Source organism: Nelumbo nucifera, chromosome 1 (genome assembly GCF_055504915.1).
Source record: "Nelumbo nucifera cultivar China Antique chromosome 1, China Antique-T2T, whole genome shotgun sequence".
NCBI lineage: Eukaryota > Viridiplantae > Streptophyta > Magnoliopsida > Proteales > Nelumbonaceae > Nelumbo > Nelumbo nucifera.
In genome coordinates this window covers 75071946-75081092 of record NC_142649.1, presented here as the reverse complement: position 1 = coordinate 75081092, position 9147 = coordinate 75071946, and positions in this window count along the sequence as shown.

Sequence of the window (9147 nt, the reverse complement as noted above, 5' to 3'; positions counted from 1 at the left end):
ACCTCACACCAACTTCACAAGTACATCCCACTATGTATCGGGAACATCTCCAGTACTTATGTGTTATTAACTTATGTGCTTGTGAGGTGCCCTGTGTGAAGAGTACTTGTGAAAACAATGAGGTTGGCTTGAGGTAGGTTCTGTAATGAGAAAACCTAGATTTGTGTCGGTAATGTTAAATCAAACCCCAACTCTTTTATAGAATTCAGATTTGCTCCTTACAAAGGTATCTGGATTTGCTCCTCACAGAGTGTTCCTCGCACTGACCTCACTACACATCCATCCGTGCATTGGAAACATCTCTTGTGTTTTTAACTTTTTATACTGTCTTTCATGGGATCCAAGGCTTTTAAAAATGAACCGGAAACAAAACCAGTTAGGGGACTAGTTTCCGGTTAAGCAGTTTAACCGTATGGATCGAACGGTTCGACTCATGACGTCATAAATAAATTAAAAACAAAAAATTAAAGAATTCAAAAAATACAGTACAAAACACATAGAAAATAAAAAAAAAATAAAATGCAGAAATAACACAAAAGAATTCAAAAAATACAGAAAAATGAAACTATTTAAATACAAAAATAACAAAGTACATAACAAATAGAAAATACAAAAAAAAATAAATAAACATTCTAAAAAACACAAAAAAACACCAAAAAATAGAAAAAAATAAAGATAAATTAGGATGTGTTTAGTCATACTCATACATGTGCAGAAAATACAAAAAAAAATCCAAAAAACTACATAAAAGTACAAAAAATAGTAAAGAAATAGAAAAAACACAGAAAATTGCAAATAAATACAGAAAATACTAAAAAATACAAAATAAAACAGAAAAGCGCAAATAAATAGAGAAAAATACAGAAAAATAAAACAGAAAAGTGCAAATAAATACAGAAAAATAAAACAAAAAAGTTCAAATAAATGCAGAAAAATAAAATAGAAAAGTGCAAATAAATACAGAAAAATACAAAAAAAAAAATAAAACAGAAAATTGCAAATAAAAACAGAAAAAATATAGAAAATAAAACAGAAAATTGCAAATAAATACAGAAAAAAACAGAAAATTAAAACATAAATGTGCAATAACAGAAAAATAAAACACAAAATTACAAATAAATACAGAAAAAATAGAAAAATAAAACAGAAAAGTGCAAATAAATACAGAAAAAATACAAAAAAATAAAACAAAAAATTGCAAATAAATACAGAAAAAATACAGAAACAAAACAGAAAAGTGCAAATAAATACAGAAAAATACAAAAAAATACAGAAAAATAAAAAAGAAAGTTGTAAATAAATACAGAAAAAAATAGAAAAATAAAACAGAAAAGTGCAAATAAATACAGAAAAATAAAACAGAAAATTGCAAATAAATACAGAAAAATAAAACAGAAAATTGCAAATAAATACAGAAAAATAAAACAGTAAAAATTGAGTTCATATAAACCTAGAGTTCATTAAACTTACAATGTTTTTCTAAAGTTCAAACAATTTGCTTATATAGTTCATATAAACATAGAGTTCACTAAACTTCAATGTTCAAACAATGTTTTCCTAAACATTCATGCCATTATAATCTGTCATACTTTAGAAAAGGAGGGAAAAATTCAAGTACCTTTGAACCTTTGGAAGATTCAACTTCTCTAGTTCTCTACTCTAATCAAGTTGCTTTTATTCATAGCATATGGTCATATACAATCAGCTGTACATAAGAAATTGCAACTTAATGAATTTGTACATAACAAGAAGTAAAACTAAATAAAAGTAAGGCTTGCTTTATAAATTCCCTTACCTATACAAATGGAAATGAACCCCTTTAGATGGTCAAGTCTCTCAGAGTTTCCTCTACACTTCCTATTCAAAAACAATAAGAAGACAATAAAAGAAAATTTGCAAAGGATTTCATAAATATTACCAAAATATTGTACATTCTTAATTCATCAAACATAATACTTAAATACTCAAAAATAAAAAGATCACAATCACAAGTAATAAAACGATCACAAACCAAGTTCAATAAGTATTAAACACAAATCAAAACTTCAAGTTCAAAATAGAGTTCAATTCACTAATCTAATCATCCAAATTCTCAAGATATGTTGGCCCCATTTCTCAATGGTACCGACTACCAACCAAAGCCAGGTGGTATATTTCACCATCATCTTCATCTTCATCTTTAGAAGGTTGTGTTTCATCCGCGTCTCCAAGTTGGGTGTTGGCTGCATTTTCCTCCATGATACCCCAATGCTCAATGAAAAATTCATCATCACCATCTAAAGAACAAAAACAAAAAATTAGAACTCAAAAACTAGCCAAAATAATCAAGTATGAAAATGTCATTTGAGATTATATCAATGATAGTTACTGATGTAGGGTGATCTGGCCCGACCTCGTAGCACAGAGACACGTGGACATGACCTGGCATAAGTGATAACTCAACGCGATAGCCAAGCCACAACTCGGCATAACAAGCTTGCCGAGACCCAACCAAGCGACTCGACGGGCGTGACAACTCGCTGAGGAGCAAGGCCCAACTCGCCCCAAGCTCCCTCCGTGCAAAGGGACCCAAGCTCTCCTTGAGACCCGAACTCCTCCTAAGGGGCTTTGAGCTCTCCCTCCTTAAGAAGGGAACACCCCAGCTTTTGGCTAAGTGTCTCGAGAGAGAAACACCTCGGGACAACACCGTCGAGACTCCTGTTCGTACTTGCTTAAGGCTCGCCTCTAGTTCGAGCACCTAGGCGTACCTCGGCACCTCGGTGCAAGGAAACCTAGCCACAGGCGGTTCGGTGCAAAGTAGCTCGGCAACCTACAGGAAAGATCCGCCTGACATCCATACCTGCCAGATCTAGTGGCAGCGCCCACATCTCTCGCCAGGCAGTGCCGTGCCTGCCGTCTCTGAAAAGCATGGCAAGCCTGACGAATCCGTACCCTGCAGCGGCAGCCTGCACCTGCCACCTCAGCTCTAGCAGTAATGGCTAGGGCAGTGGCGATTACGCCTGATGTAACTGAGCTCCGGTATAAGAGAACCCCAACCCTCACGAAGCAAAGGTATTGAAGCTAGCACTTACAACACTCTTAACTCTCTGTGTTTTCCTTGAGTTTTCCTCAGAGTTCTAACTTAGCCATCGAAGTGTTCCCGCCGGGAGAGCTCCCCGGGAACCTTTCATGTTCCTCTTCATCTTAGGTGTCGTCTGTTACAGTTAGGAGCCAAGTTTTAGCCAGCTAGGAGTGCCCAGATCGTGCTGCATCATTTGGCGCCGTCTGTGGGAACGCTTCAAAAGGCCTTCCTCTAAGTTCTGTGCAACTCTCTCAAAAGAACTTATCAGCATCACAGACACCTATGGCTTCCTCCAGCAACGCTGGATGCCAAACACCCCTGAGGAACAACCTAGTGACCCACCGTTTGTATCGGACAGTTCACCGTCCCCCTCTCTGTGGATGGGCTCCCTAGTCTGAATGTTCCTCAGACGGTGGCACCCATGACTGTTCCACTGCCCACTACAGTCGGAACAACCTTCGCTTAACCCACCATCTTCCCTCCGGTGGCCAGCCATGGTCAGCTTGAGGATCTGATGCAGTGCATGCGAGCCATGCAAGCTCAGATGCAACAGTTCCAGCAACTTCAGTTTCACCAGCAGCAAGTGTTGCACCAGGTTTCCCAATACCAGTATCAGCAATAGTTTCCCTCACTCCCTCCTCATCTTCCAGCTGCGCAGCCAACCAAGCCTCACTGCCGAAGTGAACTTCCTTCCTACCGAGGAGAGACCTCGGTATCGTCTCATGGAAGGAAGGAAGGAAAGACCCCTTACCCCTGCCTCGCGGCCTACAGTTAGGTCGGGGGCTTCCCAGCCATTTAGGCCCGTATCACCTCAGCGTTCGCAGTTTGAACCTCCGCTTGCCGAAAACCGATTCGAAGTGCTGGCCGACGACCTAGGACAAGGCCCCTATGTTCGCAGCTACCGACAACTATTCGAGCCTTTCCTTGGGCCCATTGAGCTCAGTAATACCGATGCCAGTAGCACCAACGCCGTGCCTACCAAGAAGTAGTGAAGGCGTCACCGAGCTCGCCGAACTGCCACACGCGACCTACCCGAGCTCAGAGGCAAGGTAGAGGTAAGTTTGGGCGAGGTAAAAGCTACTCCGCTTCTTTCAGTTCCTTCCCCCCTGTCATCAGAGCTCCTCGCTGTCCCCATGCCAAGGGACTTCAAGCTCCCCCCGCTAGACAAGTGCGATGGGTTTTTTGATCCCAATGACCACATGGATGTCTTTCAGTCCCAGATGCATCTGGCCAGAGTGAGCGAGTCTTGCATGTGCGTGGCCTTCTCCACCACTTTCAAAGGAGTAGCCCGCACTTGGTACCAAAACCTCGCGCCAGGCTCAATAAGGAGATGGACGCAGTTCATACAAGTCTTCACCTCCCACTTCGTTACTAGTAAAAGGTGCCCGAGGACTCAAGAAAGCCTCCTTAGCATAGTCTAGAGGGAAGGAGAGTCTATCCGGAACTACATCAAGCGGTTTAATGATGCTTTCTTGCAGAACCCCGACCTAGACCCTGCAGTTCGGCTCACTGCGGCCAAGCGAGGCATCACCCATAAGGAGTTCAAGTGGCACGTGGTTGTCAACCAACCCAGGACCGTGACCGAGTTCCTCGAACTCGTAGATCGGTTCATATAGACAGAGGAGGAGATCAACCAGAAGGGCGAGCAAACCCTTGAAAAAAGGAAAAGGGAGTCGGAGCCCCCAGCTCCAAGTGACAGCAAGAAGAAGAAGGACCAAGCTCGGGGGGCAAAGCCAATTCAGCCTTTCTGAGCTCCAGCGGCAGAAAGGGACTACACGCCCCTCAACACAAAGCAGGCCGAGATCCTCATGGCAATCAAGGACGCCCCATATGTGAAGTGGCCACCTTGGCTTAAGGCCGATCCCAATGTAAGGAATAAAATTTTGTATTGTAGTTTTCATAGAGATCACGGTCATTGTACTGGAAGTTGTAAAAACCTTCGCGACGAGATAGAAGAACTCATCCATCGCGGATATTTGAGAAATTTTGTACAAAGTAATAATAATAATAATAAAGCAGGTCAGCAGGGGGAGTAGAATAAAGAGGCTCCCGAGTCTAGTAGACAAGCAGAACAGCCGCAGAGGCAGCCTCCTGACGAGAGACCAGTCCGGGGGACCATCCATGTAATTGTCGGAGGATCAATTGTCACGGGCTGCACTTTGGCTGCAGCTCGGTCATCAGCCCGCGAGGCCGCTAGGAAAGAGCTTAACCCCCCGAAGCAGCCAAGGATGGAGGAATCGATCTTCTTCATAGAAGACGATGTGCGAGGGGTCCATTATCCCCATGATGACGCACTGGTCATAAAGATAAAGATCAATGACTTCGAGGTCAGGCGCATCCTAGTCGACTCGGGCAGATCGGCAGACATTCTCTTCAAGGTGGCCTTCGATCAGCTATAGCTCCAGGAAAGCGACCTGAAGCCTGCAAACACTCCACTTGTGGGATTCAGCGGTGAGGAGGTCAGGCCTCTAGGGAGAGTCACTATACCTGTGGAGGTTAGCACCTGGCCTAGTGTGGTAAGGCTCAATCATGAGTTCTTGGTGGTCGCGACCCCCTCCCCGTACAACGCAATAGTAGGTTGGCCCATCACCCACGCCTTACAAGCAGTAGTCTCCACCTACCACCTGGCAATGAAGTTCCCTACAGACTTCGAGGTCGGAGTGACGCGAGGCGATCAACTCGAGTCCCGCAAGTGCTACGTAGCCGCCCTCAAAGGAAAGGCCAAGGTAGCAGACGACCTCGAGCTAGAACGACCTGCGGAGCAATTCGTGGAGCGAGCCGCACCTACCGAAGAGACTATCCCCATCCCGGCTTCAACAAAGGACCTAGCTTGGGTACTTCAGATCGATGCTTCTATTGAGGAACCCCTGCGGTCTCAACTGGTAAGTTTCTTACTTGAAAATTTAGATATTTTTGCATGGTCAGCGGTAGAAATGCCCGACATAGACCCCAACATTATAACTCATAGGCTCAACATTGACCCTGTAGTTAGGCCCGTTAAATAGAAGAAACACAACCTAGACCCAGAGCGATGGAGGGCAGTCGACAAGGAGGTCGGGAAGCTCCTTGCAGCCGATTTTATTAGGGAAGTTCATTACCTGAGCTAGGTGGCCAACCCCGTTCTGGTGAAAAAGGCTAATGGTAAATGGCGCATGTGCGTCGGCTACACCGACCTGAACCGAGCTTGCCCAAAGGACTGCTTCCCACTTCCCAGGATTGACCGTCTAGTGGACGCGACCTTGGGGCATGAGTTGCTGAGCTTCCTGGACGCCTATTTAGGCTTCAATTAGATCAGGATGGACCCAGCTGATGAAGAGAAGACTACCTTCATAACCGAGTTCGGCCTGTATTGTTACAAGATCATGCCCTTCGGGTTAAAAAACGCTGGGGCCACTTTTCAAAGACTTGTAAATAAACTGTTTGAGCCATTAATTGGCAAAAACGTAGAGTGTTATGTAGATGACATGGTCGTCAAAACCCAATTTTCACATGATTTAATACAAGATTTACATTCAGTTTTTGAAATTTTGCGTAGATTTAATATGAAACTAAATTTGAACAAGTGTGTCTTCGGTGCCACCTCGGGTAAATTCTTAGGATACATCGTTAACCGGCGAGGCATTGAGGCCAACCCGGACAAAATCAAAGCCATCCTAGAAATGAGACCACCCCGGAAATTAAAGAAGGTTCAGAAGTTGAACGACCGATTAGCCGCCCTGAGCTGCTTCATGTCCAAATCAGCAGATCGCTGCCTGCCCTTCTTTAAGGCCATAAAAAGCAAAGGCTTTGAATGGACCGAAGAGTGCTAGCTTGCATTCGACGAGCTTAAAAGGCACCTCGCCAGCATCCCAGTCTTAACCCGACCCAAAGAGGGTGATGTTTTAGAGCTGTACCTCTCGGCAAGTGACGAGGTGGTCAGCTCGGTACTAATAAGAGAAGTAGATCGGGTCCAACAACCCGTCTGTTATGTTAGTAAAGTGTTGTAAGGAGCAGAGACAAGGTACCCAGAGATAGAAAAGTTAGCCTATGCACTGGTTATAGCAGCCCAAAAGCTTCGCTCGTACTTCCAAACTCACACCATCGTTGTCCTTACCAACGAAACTCTGAGGCAAGTCTTGCTCAAGCCCAAGGTCTCGAGAAGGTTGACAAAGTGGGCCATCAAGCTCAGCGAATACGAACTCTAGTATAAACTGCGAACTGCTATCAAGGCTTAAGCCTTAGTAGATTTCATCGCAGAATGCACCTTTAGCTCCGAAGTTCCCAGGCCGATGGAACACGAGGCCCCCAGTGCGGGTGAGCCCGGGGTTCCCAGGCTGGTTGAGCTCGAGTGCCATGAAGTAGCAACCAGCAGAGAATCTCTCCTAGTTAGGCCAAGTGCGAACTGGGACGAGGAACCCTAGATCCTTCACGTATATGGCTCGTCAAACTGGTAAGGCAGCAAAGTTGGGATCGTTCTATACGGGCCAAGCAGTGTGAAACTGGAGTACGCACTATGCTTTGAGTTTGCGACATCTAACAAAGAAGCAGAGTACGAGGCGCTACTAGCCGGACTAGATCTGGCAAAGGAAGTGAAAGCCAAGCACATTGTCATTTGCAGCGATTCCCAGCTCATGGTCAATCAAGTTATGGATGAATACGAAGCTCGTGAGCCAACCATGGTAGCTTACTTAGCCAAAGTAAGCGGGGCTTTGCTCAACTTCCGGTCACACTTCATCCAACAAATCCTGAGATCAGAGAAAGCTGAGGCCGATGGCCTATCCTGGTTAGCCAGCACTTGTGATAACACCATGAGAACTGTGTATATAGAGAACTTGCCTCAGCCTAGCATCCTCAGGGGGGCAGAGGAGGTCGCTCCCATCGTTCAAGCAGAGCCGAGCTGGATTGATTCGCTCACGAGCTTCCTGCTACACGAGACCCTCCCCGCAGATTGTAATGCCGCTAGGAGAGTAGAGCGTCAGGCAGCCAAATACGTCATGATAGACGGACGACTGTACCAAAGATCCTACACACTCCCCTACCTGTGCTGCCTACGACCCTCTGAAGCCGAGCTCATCCTCCATGATACTCATGAGGGCCTGTGCGATGGACACTTGGGGGGCAGAGCCCTCACTCAGAAAGCACTACGACAAGGGTACTACTGGCCAACGATGAAGGCAGATGCGACCGAGCTCATCAAAAAATGCGACAAGTGTTAGAAGCACGCCAGCATCCACCACCGGCTTGCCGCCGACCTAAAATACCTCACTAGCCCGTGGCCATTTCCACAATGGGGAATTGACTTACTTGGGCCATTCGCACTAGCGATACGGCCCGGAATGTGTAGAACTTCTTTTGCAAGAACATAGTGTGTCATTTCGGATTACCTTGGGTACTGATCTCCGACAATGGTAAGCAGTTCGAAGACATCAAATTCCAAAACTGGTGCCAAGACATGGGAATTCAGCAGAACTTCACCTCAGTGGCGCACCCTCAGGCAAACGGTCAGGCGGAAGTCATGAACAGAGCTATTCTCCGCGGACTAAAGGCGCGCCTGGACTGAGCTAAGGGACTATGGGCAGACGAGCTGCCCAATGTACTATGGACAGACGAGCTACCCAGTGTACTATGGGCCTATCGTACCACGAAAAAGACTGCCACAGGAGAAACCACCTTTAACCTCACCTATGGCACCGAAGCAGTCATTCCAGCCGAGATCGAAGTTCCGTCGCTGAGACTAGAAGCGTATGATGACAGGACAAATGAAGACGAGATACGTACCAACCTCGACTTACTTGATGAAGTGCGGGACCTCGCATACATTAGGACCATGGCCTACCAGCAAAGGGTAGCTCAGTACTATAACAACAGGGTCAAAAAGCGGACTCTCTATATTGGCGACCTGGTTCTCCGTAAGGTAATGGTGCCTAAGCCCGGTGTTGGTAAGCTCGGTCCGAACTGGGAAGGACCTTACTGAGTAAAGCAAGTACTCGGGGAAGGAACATACGAGCTTGAAACCTAGAAGGGAAACAAGTACCTCGAGCATGGAATAATGTCAACCTAAGGCAGTATTACCTAAAAATAACTGAGTAGACCACGTGCCACTCTCA